This window comes from Ochotona curzoniae, unplaced genomic scaffold (genome assembly GCF_017591425.1).
Source record: "Ochotona curzoniae isolate NIBS_2020 unplaced genomic scaffold, NIBS_Ocur_1.0 contig_2486, whole genome shotgun sequence".
NCBI lineage: Eukaryota > Metazoa > Chordata > Mammalia > Lagomorpha > Ochotonidae > Ochotona > Ochotona curzoniae.
In genome coordinates, this window is record NW_024465477.1 from 35,101 (window position 1) to 55,545 (window position 20,445).

The 20,445-nt window shown below is 41.1% G+C and overlaps 1 pseudogene; it reads right to left on the reverse strand.

The window, feature by feature from the left end:
* Positions 1 to 6,145: 6,145 nt before the first annotated feature.
* LOC121152587 lies at positions 6,146 to 19,703 on the reverse strand (annotated as a pseudogene).
* Between the last annotated feature and the right edge of the window lie 742 nt (positions 19,704 to 20,445).

The following is a 20,445-nucleotide window of genomic DNA, read 5'->3' on the forward strand; positions in this document are numbered from 1 at the left end:
GCTTACATAGTAGTGTACCAAATTAAACCTCTTCCTGATAGTGATAGAATCCCATATGGGTGGTGGCTTGAGTCCAGTTGCTCCACTACTGATCCAGCTCTTTGCTTATGTCCTGGAAAAATAGGGCAGGATGGCCCACAGCCTTAGGTCCCAGTGCTCATGTTGGAGGCCTGGAAGAAGCTCCTGGCTCTCAGTTTTATAACAACCCAACTCTACAATGAACAGGACTGTAGTTGGGCAAGTCCTGAGCTTCAGACAGTTGTGCATTTGATTTATCTAATTTAAAATAGATATGAGGTTCAAATTTCATATTTTCTTTTTTGATCTTTTTAATTGTTCCTGCAACTGCTGTGAGGATTTGCCTCATTGCTTTTGTTTTGCTTTATTTGCTTTTAAAGGCTACATCACAGTTAGCACCATTCTTTTCCAGCTGTGCCAGGCTTGAGGTCAGTTCATGAGCCACAACACTCTCCTCTGCCTCTATTCCTTCTTCAGATGGAATAAAGCTAATTTCTTAAACCTAGTCAGAAGCCAAAGTCATTATGTAACATCTCCAATTAAATGAGCTCTTACATATCAAGGGACTTGAAATCAATACCATTACATAATTCACTCTGGGCTGGATGCAAAACCACCAGAGACCTCAAGAAATTTTCTTAGACACAACAGCGAAAAAAACATTTTTTTTTTTTTTGGTTTTCAAGTGGTTAGAAAAGCCAAAGAATCCTTTGTAACAGATGCAATTTATATGAAGTCCACAATTCAGAGTCCATAAGTAAAGTCTTATAGTGAGTATAGCCATGTTCATCGACTCATGAATTCTTCATGGTCCCTTATGCTGTACAAAGCAAAGCTGACTCCCAGTGGCAAGACACAGCATGGTGTGGGGAGCCATGCAGTTGGGTTGGATGGCATGGGTGTGTAATGAGCACTGCTCCTCAGCAAGGCTGCGAGGAGTTTCTAGCTGCGAGGCAAGGCCCGGCAGAATGTCTCTGGTCACCTCATTGCTGCCTCACCCATTGTATGGAACTTAATCACCTCTCTGATGTTTCATAAAATTCTTCTGAGGTTGTTGTTGTTTTTCTGCTAATGTGAAGTGATTCCTGTAACTGGTATGACACCTCAAATTGATATATCATGTTATGATAAAAACACCTATAGTAACGTAAGGCTATGACACAGAGTTAAAAGTATACAATAGTACAATTGAGCCCACTATGTTTCCAAACATCCTGTTATGTGCCTGAAATTTTGTCCTGAAATTTGCCCTAGTATAAGAAATGTTTCCCTTAAGAAATGGCTTGATAATATCTTGCAACAGATGGCAATCATGGAGGTACAAAGAGTTTTTTTACCATGTACCTTGAACTCTTACAACACATGATATGACGCATTTTAGTTTCTTACCACAAAAAGCAAAAGTGTATGGGGCATCTTTTATAAGGAAATAAATGTGAACCCCCTCAAAATGGTTTAAAATCTTTATCTTATATTGGCACTTATATTTAGGGAAAGAAAACAGTTTATATAGATGAAAGAAACTTTCTTGTAAAGGCCCTCTGTTTGTAGATTGGCTGAGCTGCCTTGATCCCTTTCACTGCCCTTTAACAAAAGAATAAAAAACAATTGAATCAACACTAGATGAAGGTGACCGTAATTAATGCATGATTTGATTATAAGATTTAGCGAAGAATTTATGTTATATGCTTTTATAAAATCCTTTCATTTATGATCTTTTAATTCTGTATTCTTAATATTTTAATCAATATTAGTTTGTGTTTAGTAAAAATTGATTTTGGGTATAAGTAAACTACTTGTCACATGTAACTGCATGTGCTGCCAACCGTGGAGTTCCTGGCTTTAGCCAGGTGATCGCAGGTTTCAATGAGTAATGGTTTGTTAAGAATGTTTTCTTTGAAATAGAAAAATATTTTTTAGGATTGCTTCTTGCATTTTCATAACCATGATGTAATGAAAAATGAAACAATTTGACATTGTGCAAAAACTTGTGATGATTTATGTATAAATGAAGAAGGCAACTTTTCTGAGTTGTTCATTATGAGCATCAAGTCATAGTGGTCCGTGTCTTATCTCTTCCTATCATCTCGCCGATCCACGCATCCTTTGCAAGCTCTCAGTCAGCTGGAGCTGGTCTCCGGCAGCATGGCCCACAGAGCATACAAAATGTACTATCTGGCCAGTCACAGCACCTGGCAACCCCTGGTCTCACAAAGTTTGATCTTGCAGAAGTCTTTCATGTAGGTCGGTCAAAGGAAACTTGAATTCCCATGAACTATTCACTGAAGGAACAAGTAACAGGCTTGCTCCTGTTAGCAGAGAAAGTCTGAAAAGCCAGGAAAGGAGGAGAGGTTTCTTCTAGACATGAGGATAAAAGCTCTTGCCCTTGATCCCCAGTGATGATTTCAAAGTTGCTGAAATGCCTAAGAAGTTCATCAGACCAGCAGACATGCCACTCCCCACCCACTCTTACCACCTATGGGTCCTTTCTTTCTAGTAATGACCTGACCAGTGTCACTCTTCTGCCATGTAGATACTCTGGGAGACATCCTTAGCCCTTCTTCCTTACAAGGCCCCCTTTCTACAACTCAGCCGTAAACTGCTCTAACATGGATTTTCATCCAAAACAAGGCTAGAAATGTGCTTAGCACTCAAGGTTAATTGTAGAGAGAAGCAAGGCATGGGGTGAGGGAAGAGAAAGAGTGAGAGAGGTGTCCACAGAGCATAGTTTGCTAGTAAAAGTCAGGCAAATAGCTAACAGTGCAGAGAAGTGTAAGAGAGTAAGACCCAGCTGCTGGGTTTCTATTTTCACAAAACACATGGCAGATTTGTGAGCCCAGTGTAGGATAAGCCAAATAAACAAACTCCTTTATTTCCTTTAGATTGGAGCTAGCTAACAACTTCTGCTCTCCATCTCACTTGCTGCTGGTCAGAGCCAGTACTCCTTGACTACCTGTCTTTTGAGAGAAGCAGAATCTGTACCTATCTTTCTGATCACTACTGTCATCACCTCCTGCCCATAGGACCTTTGTGGAGCAGTCAGCAGCAGGGAATGGGAGCACAGAGCTTATCCACATGTCCTCCAAGAAGTTCTCAGCCCTATCTGACATACCACTAACGTAGCCCTGGGCTCTATAATTCAAAAGGACCTGATAAAGTCTTTAAAAGTCTTACCATGCAAGAGGATCCAATCTCCAAGCTCCTCTTCTCCAGGCCACTCAGGTGCCAGCCCTCAGTCCTCCAATTCTAGGCTCCAGTAGTGCTACTGGAGGAACTGGGGCAGGGCCAAGGAGATGAGAGAAAAGGCTAGAGAGGTGAAAGAATGTGGCATCTCTGCAGCATAATGTCATGCTGAGTGATTTCAGATCTCCCAAAGAACTGAAGCAAACACATGGATTCTGGATTGACTGCCTAGAAAGGTTTATGTTCTCAGCAGCTCTGAGCAGCCTATGCTAGCTAGAAAAGCACACAACCAGACAGGTCCACACTCTAGCCCTAGGGTCCCAGTTCAACCCTGGAACAACCTAACCCTGTAAAAACACATACCCCACAAAGAAGCAAAGATAGATTGACACATAACCACAGTATCATAAGTTAGCTCTAACTAGATGTCATCAGGGAACAGTAGCAGAGTTCAGTGTGGAGAGGAACTCACATGTTCATGTATCATGCGGTGGGGTAGAGCTGTGTATGAGAACCTTAGAGGCCACTCACCTACATGCCTATCCCAAAGTCCTGGGTCTACTTGGGGGAGGAGATTGCAAGCAAGATTTGCTCTGCTCTATGGCACTGTTTTGGAATTTTAATCATGATGTCACAACATTTCCCCACCTCTAGTTTCTCAGTGGCTGTGATTTCACATAGTAATGCAGTGGAGCTGCACACAACCCCATTCCCTCAATACTGCTCACTTTTTTTCTTTAGGCCAACCCTGACAAATGTTCATAGCTCAAGTTTCAAGCACACACATGCACAAGTGCATGGACACATTCAAACAGGCACCCTTGTGTGCACAGACACAGACGTTCATGCATGCATGCCACCTGCTGGCTTACATAATGTAACCACCTGCTGGTTTACATAATGTAACTGCTACAGTCAGCTTGCCAGTTCTCAGTGATTAGTGCTGGCTTGGAGATGTAACTGCAGGGGTTGTGAACATTCTTACCTCTGCATTTACCACCTTCCCCCACCAACCAGACAAAATACAAGACACTTCATCCAGGAGGCTTTGTTTCTTCTGTGGACACCAATTATATCTCAGGTGCTGCCTATTAGTATTTGTCTCTGAGTGATGACACTAAACACAGGATCAGGCATCTGGCTCTAAATAGCACCTCACAACTCTCTGAAACCAGATATTTTTGAATGAATTTCCTGCCAGCAGGCCCCAAGATCACATAGGGCTGAGGTGATAGTGGTCCTTAGCCAAAGAACCACTGGGGACAGTCTGGTGAGCAGTCTGTTTACTGTAAAGCTAGTAAAAGTAATATAGATTAGGCAAAAGGGTTGTCTCTGGCAGTCCTCCCACCCAACAATGACACTGTAGTTGGCTAAAAGGCATGTCTATCCCTTAAACCCTCCAAATCATGTCACAAATTATGTTCTTCATGCACACTTGGAAGCTGTGCATCAGGTCATGGGAAGGTAAGCCATGAATCACTCCCAGCAGGTAGCAGGCAGAGATCCAGGGATAATCTCTCACAAGCTATTCCCCCTGCCCTGGCAGCTTTGGGGACCACAATCTACAAGAATAAATTTTGGGGGTCTTATTAAGGAAATGCCTCCTGCATATCTTAGGCCACATAGTGATGTTTGTCACACCATAAGCATCTCATTGTTATTGATGAACAGTATGACACTCCAGTGAATCACTAGCATTTATAACAGCACAAGATTGGCTGTATTTTCAAATTTCATGCTGTAACTGCGAATACTTCTTTTTCAGTATGTGTATACACTGGAATGTAGTATGGGCATAAAACCCTGTGCTTACTTGATTTTGCACTATGTCCCAAATAGGTATTACTGACCCATGTAATAGACATGGATCTCAAATTCTGAGAAAAAAAAAATCCTACCACCTGATACATAATTGAAGCATCCTGCACAGTGTCTCCTATCATTCCCAGTGAGTGATTCACCCATGCTCATCTTATTTCTGAAGATTCCACCCTTGAAAACACTCAGATGTGCAGTGACATCCATTCCAGTAACATGAGCCTGGCTACACCCAAATGTTCCTATCAATTAATGATTTTCCTTGGAGCTCAGGAATAAGGCTGTATGGTTAATAAAAATGTTATACAGCCTGAAAAAAAATGTGTCTGCTGCAAAAATCATAAATAGAACATCAAGCTATATGACTCTACAATTTTTCCACTTCCCAGCAAGCCATTATGCATTTCTCTAGTACAAAATTAATTGTCTATACAGGGACATAATTGCTATGCTTTCAGACCTGTGCCCAGGCTTACAAGAAAAAAAAAATCAGTGAAACCAGTGTTGAGAGCATTCTGTTTTGAGTACTAACAACTGATAGTGGAAAGTTTCCATATCCATTTATTACTTTTATTTCCTGTATGCCTTATCTGTATTTCCACATCTCACGTCCTTTCTAAACTTAATAGAAGTTACTGTGTCTGCACTATTACATATGATTGTTTAATTATATTCCAATCTTCACTTTATATGTGGCTCAATGAAGTTGGGAGAAACACTGACATTGGGAATTACTACATCAACTTGACATATGGAATTCATCATTTTTAATTCTTCTCTCTACAATTTTCGAAATGAAAACTACTGCTTGGGCCTGGCACAGTAGCTTAGTGGCTTAAGTACCCCACTTGCATGACAATCCCATATCAGTGCTTGTTCCTAACCCAATTGCTCCATTTCCCTTCCATCTCCCTGTTTGTGGCCTGGAGAAACAGTCAAAGACAGTCATTAGGACGCTGCACCTGCAGAAGATACCCAGAAGCTCCTGGATCGTGGCTATGAATTGGCTCAGCTCCAGCCATTGTGGTCACTTGGGGAGTGAACCAGTGGATGGAAGATCTTTCTCTGTCTCTCCTCTCTGTAAACCTGACTTTCAAATAAACAAATTCTTTTTTTTTTTTTTTTGGTCAAAGAGGTGCTTTATTACTTTCCAACAGCTCTCACACTTTCTTGCCTGATGCCTTTGGAGCAGACGCCTTCTGGCCCTTCTGGGCCTTGGCAGGTGCAGCTGTTTTCGGGGCCACCACCTTATGGGGCAGGGCCTTCGGGGCCGCCGCCTTCTTGCCTGCAGTGGCCACCTTCTTTGCTGGAGCCTTAGCAGCGGCCGCCACAGCCCCCTTAGCAACAGGTGCTTTTTTAGGAGAAGCTTTCAGCAGAGCTGCCCTTGAAGCTTCTTAACTTCATTCTTGATTATTCTGTTTCTCATCTTCTTTGCCTTCATGACTTTAAAGCGGTCAAAATCAGTCATCTTTGCTTTCCTTTCTCTGGCTTCAATCTTCTTGGCCATCTCGTGGCTGCCCATTTTGCATTGATATCAGCCTTCTCCCAGGCCTTCCAGACATACTTCTGGTGGGCACTGTATGGGAACTTGAGGATAAAATCCATCAGCTTCATGCATTTGAAAGGCATGGCCTGCCTTCTGACCCGCGTGCAGGGCCCATCCACCAAAGCCCTGTTCTGATCAATGACATCTACAATCGCGACCAGCTTCCCGGCATGAGGCCCAAAGGAGACGTAGGCCACACGGCTGACCTCCACATAGGAGGAAGGCTGTGAGGGAGCGTCCAGTGAGAGAGGGATAGAGTGCTACAGAAGCAGCAAAGAGGAACAGCAAAAAACCACAGGGAGAGGTGCGTGAAGTTCCCTGGACAGTGTGGAGCCAAAAACATCCACACAACTCGGAAGAACAACGAGAACAAGACAAAACAAAAGGTAGAGAAGCCGACATCAAGCTCTAGACCTGCTGAGTCACCTTTGAAAGTGGCCGACAGGAGACGCAGCTGACCCAGAGACAAGGAAACCGGGAGGGATCGTCACCGGCAGAGGTCTTCAACAGCAGCAGAAGCAGACTGCAACACCCGGAGGTTCGGTGAGCCAGGGAAGGGTTAACAGCCTCTGCATTCCGGGGACTGGGCGCAAATCCCAACCCCCTGGGGTGCTCCTTCTGCCCTTCCCCCTACAGGGGCTGCAGAAGCTCCAGCCTCTGAGAATACAGGGCAAGCGCCTTGAAACTGCCAGGTCTGTGCCTTGGGAGCAGCGCACAGTGGTCTTGGGGGCTGAGAAGACACGGGGGAAAGCGCCCCAGATATTCCTGCGCTGAGTGGGCCAGTGCATCTCAGTGCGCAGAGGCTGCCGGTGAGGGTCTGGAATCCCCTACACCCTGATACCCTGTGGGTGGGCGACAGCACCAGGAGGACTCTGAACGCCGCTCTGGGCGGGCTGGGCGGTCCGGCCTGCAGCAACCGCCTCCGCAGCGCAGGAGTCAGGAGGGCTCTGAGCTGGGAAGTGTAGCGCTGTGTGTCCCTGACACGCAGGTGCCACTCCCATAGTGTGAATTGCCCACTCCTCGCCTCCCACCCCGCAGTTCTGAGTGTGGGCGACCCACCAGGAGAGCTCTGAAAACTCCTGCGCCACACTGGCACTGTGCGAAACCGCCGAGAAGTCATTTTAACAGGGAGCCTGGGTCACTCCTCCACTAAGGGCCTGTGTGGGGGAGCCACACCGGGGTGGCTCTGAACACCCACACACCACGAATGGTGGAATCACTGCACAAGAGCCACGCCCAGAAAGTGCCTCACCCACAGTCCCGTGTGTGGGAGACACACCAGGCGGGCTCTGAAAAACCCTGCAGTCCCTGACACGGAGAACACAGGGAGAAAGCACATAAAACCTTCTACGTCCTGTGAATTCCCATGCAGGGGGCACGCCCAGAGAGCGCCTCCATCCCTCCACGCCCTGGGGTGTCACACCTGTAGAAGAGGTGCCCAGAGTGTGCCTGGAATCCACAGGGCCCCCAAGGTGGTGCCCTACAGTCCCGGGCCTTGAGAACGCACCAACGGTGCCGTGAAAAGTACCACGCCCTGCAACACCACAGCTGCAGGCTCCAACCTCTACAGGAAAGCACCTAACGACCCCTCAACAAACGGGTCCATTGGCCTCACCAAAATACACCAACGCAATGGGAAAAACCACCAGAAAAAGTTGTGCTCCAGATGAAAGAGCCAGCACGCCACCAAACAAGGGCCAAAAGCCATTATTAATATCGGAGATGTGAGGTGAAGACATGGAAGTGTTACCAGACAAGGAATTTTAAAAAATAGTGCTAAAATTTATCAGAGACGTGGACACGAAGCGGGAAGACTTCAGGAACCGCATAATCGCTGAAATACAACAAATCAAAACAAAACTGGATGCCAAAGATCATATAATTGAAAGCCTGATCAACAGAATAAATGCGGCAGAGGAAAGGATCTCTGAAACAGAAGACATACAAAATGAAGGTGCCCAGTGAATTAAACAGCTGGAGACAAGCCTCAGCGAAACTAATAAAATGATGCAAGAAATAAAGGATTACCTTAGAAAATTGAATATTCGGATCATTGGCCTCCCCGAGGGAGTAGAAAAAGAATCAGGAATGCAAGCAGTGCTTGACGAAATTATACAGGAAAACTTCCAAAACACTTGGAACACGAATCCACCCCGCATACAGGATGGACAGAGAACTCCCAACAGACATGATCCAAAGAGATCTTCACCCAGACACACGGTGCTCAAGTTCTACTCCAATGAAGACAAAGAAGGAATCCTGAGACAATACGAAGTAGAGAAAAGATTACATACAGGGGAAAACCCATCAGAATCACTGCTGACTTCTCCGAAGAGACCCTACAAGCAAGGAAAGAATGGACAAAGATCTTCCAAGTCCTGAAACAAAACAACTGTCAACCAAGAATAATCTACCCAGCAAAGATCTCATTTGTACATGAGAATGAAATCAGATACTTCAATAGCAAAGAAAAACTAGAAGAATATGTTTACACAAAACCAGCTCTGCAAAGCCTCCTTAGAAATGCGCTAGTCCCGGATAAAAAGGAGACAAACCACAAACAAAGTTGGCAAATAAGAAGGTCTCCAAACTAAAGCCCGCACAAACAAGGCAATTACACAGACAACAACACACACAAAACACAATCGCATGGCAGGGCAAAATTGCAACCTCTCAATTCTAACTCTCACACAAATAGTCTAAATTCACCAATCAAAAGACAGAGATTAATAGAATGGATCATCAAACAAGACCCAACCATCTGTTGCCTACAAGAAACACATCTAACCAGAAAGGATGCAAAGAAACTGAAAGTGAAGGGATGGAAAAAGATATTTCACGCCAATAGACGAGAAAAAAATGCTGGGGTAGCTATCCTAATTTCAGACGAGATAGATTTCATTCTAACTAACATCAAAAGAGACAGGGAAGGCCATTTTATACTGGTGAAAGGAATGATCCATCAAGAAGCAATCACCATCATTAATGTTTATGCAACAAATCTTAATGCACCTAGTTACGTAAAGCAATTACTTACAGACTTAAGGGAAGACATAGATACCCGCACAATTCTTGTAGGCGATCTCAACACGCCTTTAACACCAATGGACCAGTCTACGAAACAAAAACTCAACAAAGAAACAACAGAGCTCACACAAACAATAGAACAACTGGACTTAGTAGACATATATAGAACTTTTTATCCTAAGGCCACAGACTATACATTCTTCTCAGCGGTGCATGGAACCTTCTCCAGAATCGACCACATGATAGGACATAAAGTGAATCTAAATAACTTCCAAAACATTAGTATCATACCATGTACCCTCTCAGACCACCATGGGATGAAACTGGAAATCAACAACTCAAAACTCCCCAGGAAGTATAGGCACTCTTGGAAACTGAACAATATGCTATTAAACGAACAATGGGTCAGAGAAGAAATTAAAGATGAGATCAAAAAATTTATGGAAATCAATGAAAACTCTGATACAACATTCCAAAACTTGTGGGACACCGCCAAAGCAGTGCTAAGAGGTAGATTCATTGCAATCGGAGCCCATGTCAAGGCCCAAGAAAGACGCCAAATACAGGAACTAACCACACACCTCCAGGATCTGGAAAAACAGCAGCAGAAGAGTCCCACGCACAATAGGAAACAAGAAATCATCAAAACAAGGGAGGAGATAAACCAAATAGAAATCAAAAAAACTATACATAAAATCAACAAATCAAAAAGTTGGTTTTTTGAGAAAATAAACAAAATAGACACTCCACTGGCCCGATTGACCAAAAAAAAAAACAAGAAAAAGTGAGAATCAATAGCATTAAAGATGACAAAGGCAACATAACAACAGACACTGCAATCATTAAGAAAATAATTAGAAATTACTACAAAGAACTGTACTCCCACAAATTTGAGGACCACCAAGAAATAGAAAAGTTCTTGGACTCCCACCACTTACCAAAACTCAGTCCGGAGGCAACTACAGAATTAAATAAACCTATAACCGAGGTAGAGATTGAAACAGTCATCAAGGATCTCCCAACGAAAAAAAGCCCAGGCCCAGATGGCTTCACTACAGAATTCTACAAAACATTCCGAACAGAACTAACCCCAATCCTCTACAAGCTCTTCAAAACAATAGAGAAGGAAGCAACCCTTCCAAACTCACTCTATGAAGCCAACATCACCTTAATCCCAAAACCGGACAGAGAACCGTCAGAGAAGGAAAACTACAGACCTATTTCTCTGATGAACATTGATGCTAAAATTCTCAACAAAATCCTAGCCAATAGAATTCAAAAAATCATCAGACAGATCATTCATCCGGATCAAGTAGGATTCATCCCTGGAATGCAGGGATTGTTCAACATTTGGAAATCCATAAATGTTGTAAACCACATCCAAAAACTGCAAAACAAGAACCACATAATAGTTTCAATAGATGCAGAAAAAGCTTTCGACAAAATCCAACACCTCTTCATGCTAAAAACTCTAGCCAAAGTAGGCATAGATGGGAAAATCCACAACATAATCAAAGCAATTTATGAAAAACCCAACGCCAGTATCATACTGAATGGAGAAAAGCTAGAACCCTTCCCATTGAGATCTGGAACAAGACAAGGATGCCCGCTATCACCACTGCTATTCAACATAGTCCTAGAGGTACTTGCAGAGGCCATAAGACAAGAAAAAGAAATCAAAGGCATACGTATAGGAAACGAAGAAGTCAAGCTTTCACTATATGCAGATGACATAATCCTATACATAGAAAAACCAGGAGACTCAATACAGAAACTACTAGAACTTATACGAGAGTTTGGCAGAGTGGCAGGGTACAAAATTAATGAACGAAAATCAACAGCCATAGTGTACGCAAATAACACCAAGATGGAAGAAGATCTAACCAACAGGATACCATTCAAAATAGCAGAGAGAAGTATGAAGTATTTGGGAATAAATCTAACCAAAAGCGTAGGACACCTATTCGAAGAAAACTACAAACTATTTAAAAAGGAAATTGAACAAGACCTCAAAAGATGAAATAATATCCCATGCTCCTGGATAGGCAAAATCAATATCATTAAAATGTCTATACTACCACAAGCTATATACATTTTCAACGCAATTCCAATCAAATTGCCCAAAACATTCTTCATGGAACTGGATACAATGATTCAAAAGTTCATCTGGAAACACAAAAAACCACGAATAGCTAGAACCATCCTAAAAAAAACAAGAAGTTAGCAGGGGGAATCACAATCCCGGACCTCTGGACATACTATAGAGCAGTGGTTATCAAAACAGCCTGGTACTGGCACAAAGACAGGAAGGAAGATCAATGGAATAGAATAGAAGCACCAAAAGGGAACCCACACAGATACAGCCAATTAATCTTCGACAAAAAGACCAATGACAGTCCAAGCAAGTGGGAAGGCCTCTTTAGTAAATGTTGTTGGGACAACTGGCTGATAGCCTGTAGAAACAACAAGATAGACCCACATCTATCACCATACACTAAGATCCAATCTACATGGATAAAAGACCTAAACCTACATCCAGAAACCTTCAAACTCTTGCAAGAAAATGTAGGAAATACCCTGCAAGACCTAGGAGTAGGTACCGACTTTCTAAGAAGGACACCAAAAGCAATAGCAGTTGAGGACAGAATAAACAAATGGGACCTCATCAAACTAAGAAGTTTCTGCACAGCAAGGGAAACAATCAACAAAGTAAAAAAGCAACCCACAGAGTGGGAGAAGATCTTTGCACACTGATATAGGCGATAGGGGGCTAATTTCCAGGATATACAAAGAACTTCAAAACAACCAAAAAACCAAAACAAACAAGCCACTCAAGAAATGGGCACGGGAAATGGGCAAGCATTTCACAAAGGAACAAGTCCAAATGGCAAACAAACATATGAAAAAATGTTCCAGCTCCCTGGCAATAAGGGAAATCCAAATTAAAACATCAATGAGGTACCACCTAACACCAGTTAGATTGGCCCACATAAAGAAGAACACCAACGACGCTTGCTGGCGAGGATGCGGGGAAAAGGGAACCCTACTCCACTGCTGGTGGAGCTGCAAATTGGTACAGCCTTTATGGAAATCAGTCTGGAGAACACTCAAACAACTCAAAATCTGCATACCATATGACCCAGCAATAGCACTCCTAGGAATATATCCAAAACACCTGTTTTACGACAAACCAACATGCATCCCTATGTTCATTGCAGCACAATCAGTAATTGCAAAAACATGGAAGCAACCGAAATGCCCATCAGCAGAAGATTGGATAAGAAAGCTTTGGTTCATCTACTCCATGGAATACTACTCAGCTATTAAAAAAAAACAAAATGCAGTTCTTTGTGGCTAAATGGGCCCAACTGGAAACTATAATGCTAAGGGAAATGAGCGAATCCCAAAAGGTTAGATACCACATGTTTGCCTTGATTTAACTTGTAATTTTTGTTTGGTTGTTGGTGCTTTTTTGAACCTGTCATTGATACTGTCTCAACCCAGATGTTTCGAAGAATGGAACTTGCATTATTTTTAACATATTGTTTACTCAATACTATGTCAATTAATTCCATAATGTTGTATATTGATACTGAGGTTTTGATGGGGCTTTTAACTGATCGGATCTTTACTCTGTTAGCCCTATCTTCAGACCAGAGAAGGTCTCCCCAAGAGGCCACTGAACTTATCTAGACAATAAGACGCTGGACTTTATGCTAAATATGTGTTTGCAAGGAACGAATCTCAACTGAACTTGAACTGTGGTTATGCAGCAAGGTGGAGGAATCCATCATGGGGGGAGGGGTATGGGAGGGGTGGGGGGAATCCCCAGTGCCTATAAAACTGTATCACATAATACAATGCTAGCAACAATAAAAAAAAAAAAGAAAACTATGCCACATCAAAAAAAAAAAAAAAAGAAAAGAAAGAAAGAAAAGAAAAACCTAAGGCTTTTTTTTTTTTTTAACTTTCTCCTTTCTTCTTTGTCCCTGTTCCTTTCTCTCCTTTACCTGGTTGAGCCTTTATGATGACCTAGAGCCTGAATCTGCCCAGCATCCCAGGAGGTGCTTAAGGCCAGAAATCTACAAGCTAAAGTATTTGTCCCAATCTACAGTGAAGGGCCTGGGGCTGGAGTTGTGCCTATTCAAGCAAGTCAGTTGAAGATCTCAAATTCCTCCTCAAAAGGCAAAAAGTCAACTATAACCATCACTTTTTCTATGTTAAGGCTGTGGCACCTTAAGGCAGACAAGTTTCACTAACTTCATGATTCTATCTGGAAGTTGCTGTTCTCTGGAAGCTGACACTAATCTTAAACAATCAAACAAAAAAAGTGTACCATGGATTTAGATAATTTTTCCTACACTTAACAACAGCCTCTACTGCAAGTGTCCAAGTATGTAGATACTCTGTCTAAAATAATCATGGATAATTGACAGGCTTAATAATATCTTTCCACCATAGTGGATAGCCAGGGGTCTGACTCTTGTGTTCTAGGCAGGCTGCACTTATGGTTGATACCATGTCAGTCTGAGAGCTGCCAGCCAGGGGCTTAATGCTGGCACTCTAGAAAATGGCTGGATCTGTACTGAGACAACAATCTTAGAGTGGGTATATCAAGAGGCCTCAGAAGTAATAGGGAGGTGGTGTACACAGTTTCCCAAAATGATGACAGTGGGTAGGCAAGAGCCTGTTGCTGGGGCTTAGCCAGGCCAAACCCATGGCACACCAAAGCACCAGTCTGCGAGCAGGCAGGCTTAATGCTTGCGTTGAAGTTCTAGGCTAACCATATACTGATTACTTATATTTGTAGGCTGGAAGGGGCCAGGCTGAGGCCTCAGAAGTACTAGGTTGTAACTGCAGCATGCAGAAGCACTGGTCTTGAAGATGGAAATTCAAGGACTTTATGGGTCCTTGCCAGACTGCATCACTTTGCACCAAACTGCACCTCTGGAAATGTCCTAGAAGGAACAGAAAATCTCTAGTCTCAAGGACCAAAGAATTCGGTGTGTGTCTTGGCATTGGAAAACACACTACAGGTTGTGCCACTGTGCAAACCAGTTGAGGTTCTTGGATGCCACTTTAAATGACAGAGTAAGGTCAGTAGCTTATTAGAGTGACTAAGATGATATGGTGATCATAGCCACCAATAACAGCCACACTTCATGTGGTTTGTGGCATGAATTCATTATATATGGAGAGATTTCTGAACCCAGGACTTGTAAGGTCTAAATCTCTAATAAGCAAGAAGCAGCTGCAAGAGATTAAATGAAACCATATCTTTGAACAACTTATATGAACAGCAGTTGAAAATCTCAGGAGGGAATGAAAAGACACAGGCAGATAGCAAGCTTAGGCACACTAATTGGAGGCCATCTCTCTTCCTCCCAATATAATACAGCTTGCCTACGGGTCAATCATATACCCTTCCCAAAGTTTTACCCACATTTGGGGAGCCATGCAATTGGGTCAGATGGCATGGGAGTGTGATGAGTACTCCTCATCGGTTAGTAAGGCTATGAGGAGTTTCTGGCTGTGTGGCAAGGCCTGGCAGAATGTATCTGGTCATCTCATTGCTGCCTCACCCCATTGTATGGACACTTAATCACCTCTCTGAAGTTTCATAGAATTCTCTTGAGGGTGTTGTTGCTATTTTTCTACAAATGTGAAATGATACCAGTAACTGGTATAACACCTCAAACTGATCAATCATGTTATGATAAAAACATCTTTACCAACATAAGACAATGACACACAGCTAAAAGTATACAATAGTAAAATTGATCTCACAATGTCTCCGAACATCCTGTCATGTGTCCACCATTGTCCTAAACTTGCCCTGATATAAGTAATGTTTTCCATAAGAAACAGCTTGATAACATCTTGGGACAGATGGCAACCATGAAGGTACAAAGAGTTTGTTTACCATTTGCCTCGAACTGTTACAACACATGATATGATTTCTCATTTTGGTTTCTCACTGCAGAAAGCAGAAACTATATGGGGCATCTTCTAAAGGGAGACAAATGTGAACCCTCTCCCCCCCCCCCACAGCTTAAAATGTCTACCTTATACTGGCACTTATATTTAGGGGGGAAAAGTTTATAAAAACTTCTAACTTATGTTGGCATTCAAATTTAGAGAAAGAAAACGGTATATAAAAGTAAAAGAAAGTTTCCTGCAAAGGCCCTCTGTGGATTGTCTGAGTTGCTCTGATCCCTTTCACAGTCCTTTAACAAAAGAACAAAAAACAATTGAATCAACACTAGGTGAAGTGGTGGCAATTAATAAATGATTGATTAGAGGATTTAATAACAATGAAAAGACAGAGGACAGAACTAGTCAATCAACCACCTCAGCTATATGTTGGCAATGAAAAACTGGGCAAATTGAGATTCTATGATGGACTATGTCAGTCAATGGATTCTTCCACGACCTCATCATGCTTGGAGTGGCAAGATTGGCAGCAATTCAGAACTGTTGAACTATCAAAACCACTTGAGCACGACCCTCGGAGCATGCCCTATATCCAGGACCTGGGAAGGGTGGAAGATTGGGTGGGGCTTCTCCCTTAAAGTCCCATTTTACATCAGATATACGAAGGAAACAATAAAAAAAAAAAGGCAAAGAAAAAAACGTCAGGAAGCAGCCTAACAACATCAATGAAAAAGAATATATGTTATATGCTTTTATAAATTTCTTTCATTTATGATCTTTTAACTCTGTACTCTTGATATTTTAAGCAATATTAGTTAGTTTGTGTTTAGTGAAAATTGATTTTGAATATAAGTAAACCACTTGTCACTATGTAACCGTATGTGCTGCCACCGTGGAGTTCCTGGCTTTAGCCAGGTCAGTGAGGGTTTGAATGAGTACTAGCTTGCTGAAAATATTTTCTCTGAAGTAAAATAATGATAAGGCTTTTAGGATTGATTTTATAATCATTCTTTTACAATAAAGTTAAAATAAAACAATGGCATGTTATGCAAAAGCTTGTGATGATTTGTGTATAAACAAAGAAGGCAACTTTTCTGAGTTGTCCATTATGAGCATCACACCATAGTGGTCCACATCTCATCTCTTTTTATTGTCTCATTGATCCATGCATCCTTTACAAGCTCTTAAGTCAGTTGGAGCTGGTCTCCGGTACTCACACTCATCTGGGATTGGAGAGTGGTTTCATGTAACCACTGCCCTTCCCAGGCTCATGAGAAGCCAGGCAATGGAGAGGGTCACTCTCTGTCACTGTGGGTACAAGATAAAAGTAAAGACATCTTTCTTGTGCATTTTCCTCTCTGCCTACTGTAACCTTGAATGTTATTTCTCTGATCTCATCAAATTTTAACCAAACTTGCAGAAAAAAAATTAGTCAAGTTCTAAAGCATTCTTTATATGTCTGAGTGCTTATATGAGTGAGCAGTACACATTTAGTACATATTTACTCACTGACCTTAAAAATAGTTTCTGGCATAAACTTGACTATGTTACCTCATTTGGGCTACTTTTCAACAAAATATGCATAACAATTTATTTCATTTAAAATGCTTATCCTATGGATCAGTTTAATCACAGATTTAAGGTAAAATAATTGAATGATTTTACAACTCTTTTAGAGCTCAGCTTTCCCTAAGCAAATAAAACTCAATATAGAAGAGAATACTTGAAACATAACCAAAAATGTACAAATTCATTGCTCAATAAAACAGTTGAAAAACCTAAGAAAATCCTTGTATAAAATATCTATTACATGACACCTTCTCTTTACTTGGGAGAATTTAAATATATTAGAAGAAACAGAGATAAAAAACTGGGTAAGAATTGATTACATGTTGAACAGGTGTAATTAAATTCAACACAAAACAAATAAAAATGCATTAGGAAAGTCATTTAAAGAATTTTTAAAAAGATTCTGAAAACAAACAAAACTTTTTATAAACTATTAACATGAAAACATGCTTAACTCTATGGTATGTAAATTCTAGCTTCATTGATGTATGCCTTTGTTGGTTATAATCGATTTTTAGATAATATCAAGAATGTTCTTTTTCTAATCATGGTAAATCTAATTCCATGTAGGATTCATCTTTCATAAACCTTGAAAAAGCACTCTAATAATCTTTCAGTTGTTTGTTCTATACTGATTCTATTTTATTTACTCTATAGTATATCTCCTTTATCAAATTACTACCTATTACTATTTAGACAGAACACATCTCTCATACCTCAGTATTCAATACTTATGACATTCTCAAGCATGTGGCATCATTTACACTTCTCTCTCCACTCTTTTTGGATTTTTCATTTTACATTTAAAAAAACAGGGAGTGTCAGTGATGGTCTAGCACGCTAATACTCTGCCTGCAGTCCAGCATCTTATGACAATTGGAATCCAACCTGCTACATTTCATGTTTAACTCCCTACTTATGGCCTAGGTAAGAAGGAGATGGCTGCAATTTTTAGGCCACTGTACACACATGGGAAAGCTGGAGGGGGCTTCTTGTTTTCAACTGAATCAGCTATGGCCATGGCAGCCATCTGGAGAGTGAACTGATGGATGGAGGATGTCTCTGCCCCTCCTGTCAATCTGTCTTTCAAATAAAACATTAAAAATAATCCAACATATCTAAATTAAGATGAAAAGATAAAAATATTGAGTTTTATCTATAATTATTTTAAAAATTATTGATGTTTGGAGGAATTAAGTGAAAAAACAGGGAGATTTTTTTATCTTATGGGCCCAGCACAGTAGTCAAGTGGCTAAAGTCCTCGTGTTTCATACTGGGATCCCATATGGGTTCCAATTTGTATCCCTCCTGCTCCACTTCCCTACCAGCTCCCTGCTTGTGTCCAGGAAAAGCAGCCACGGATGGCCCAAGGCTTTGGTATCCTGCACCCTCACAGGAGACCCAAAAGAAGCTCCTGGCTCTGGACTTTGCATTGCTCAGCCCTGGCCAGATGTTGTGGCCATGTGGGGAGTGAAGCAGCAAATGGAAGACTTTCTCTCTGTTTCTCCTTCTCTCTGTATATCTGACTTTCCAAATTAAAAAAAAAAAATTTTTTTTAGCTTTTAACTTACTTAATACCTTCTTAAATATTACACTCAAGAACAAAACCAATAATGTTTTATGACATAGAAATAGTTTGAAAAATTAGATAACAGCAATTGCACATGAAAAAAAGACAAAATAGGGAGATTTAGAGTAAGTCTCTGTTGCTCCTATACAGGGGATGGAAAGATACAGAAAGTGGATCCATTACTTTTGAAACTTGTTCCAACCCATGGTTATTAAAGCAGGATCTATAACCCGAATACATAATCACTATTTTATCTCAACCCTCACAAATCCCTTCATATATTCTATTCCACCTTCCTAGGAGGCAATAAAAAAAAAAATCAAAGGACATTAGAATGCTATCAGAGTGATTGGGAATGTTTGAAAAAGGGAACTGCAAAACATTAAATAAATTTCACTGCAATGTAGTTTCTGAAGTGTGTTCCTAGGGAAGACCTTGGCCAGTATCCGGTCAGTATCAATATCAGAGGGATCACAGCTAGGGACTCATATAAGAAGGCTGGTGGAAATCACTCAGAAGTACACAAACCTCATTATCTAATTTAAGGCATTGATAATATGTTACATGATACATTCTACAGAAAAAGATGCCTCTCTTGTACTCGATGTTCAGCATTTTGGAACCTGATAGGGTCATGCCTCAAAATAGTAAGCAATAAAAACAATCAAGGCTGTCATAGATGGGACCATGCCAATGTGCTTAATACTAAATATTTGATTTACCTCAACATAAGTCACGATGCCCACACTTAAATTAACATTTTTAATTCATTTGTACATGGAATTATAATAAAGACAGAAGCAGAGAGGCATCTTTATTCCAATGATTCAAATCCCAAGTGATTGCAACAACAGTAGTTGAGCTGGTGTGAAGCCAGAAGACAGGAGTTAGATCAGAAGTGAATCAGCTAGGACATGAACCAGTGGTGCCCTAGGTTACCACAGTAGGGTAACCAGAAACTTACCCTACTATGCCATAGGGCTGCATCTGATGTTCATCGACATAGTTGAAAGAGTTTAGGCATAGGCTGGCATCCATTGGCAAGAAATTTGCTTTGGGAAGCCATTGTGCATGAAATCAGTGTGACCATGAGCAGTAGTTATGGCAGCTGATATTTAAAATCCAGTGGCAATTACCACATCCCCAAACTTGATGCCAAACAATTTTTATGACATTTGCATATAACTCTAAAAGTATATAATGATTAGACAAGGGCGAAAAGTGATCCAATTTGCCAGAAGTCACAAATGACTCCCTCCTCGCTCTGAACAAAACATCAGTCCTGCAAAACAGGGTGATTAGCATTACAATTCCCACATGCATCAATTGATATTTTTGAGTTCATATTAATCTGCAATAGAATATTGGCAAATTAACACTATAAAAAAAGCTATTCTAGATAACTGCATAAATTCTATATGAAACTCAAAACAAGTGTTATATGGAGAATATTTATTTTCAAAATTAAAATGTGAAAGCAGAACTTATTTACAACAAAATGAGATCAAGCACAGATTCCATCTCAAATATTTTAGCAAAACATAGCCTTGTTCTAAAATGTGACACACCTCATGTTTATTATTTGGCAATTGCTGAGATTTTCAAAGTGTTTTCCACATCTTACTGCAATTTAATAATGGGTTCTATCTGTAATCTTACTAATACCTGTTTTGGATTTTATAAGATTTGACTGTGACAGCAGCTTTGTTGAAGCTACTGTTTTTGTTTACATGCCATTGTTTTTCTGCACTTCACAAGATCTGCAGAGGATTGACTTCAG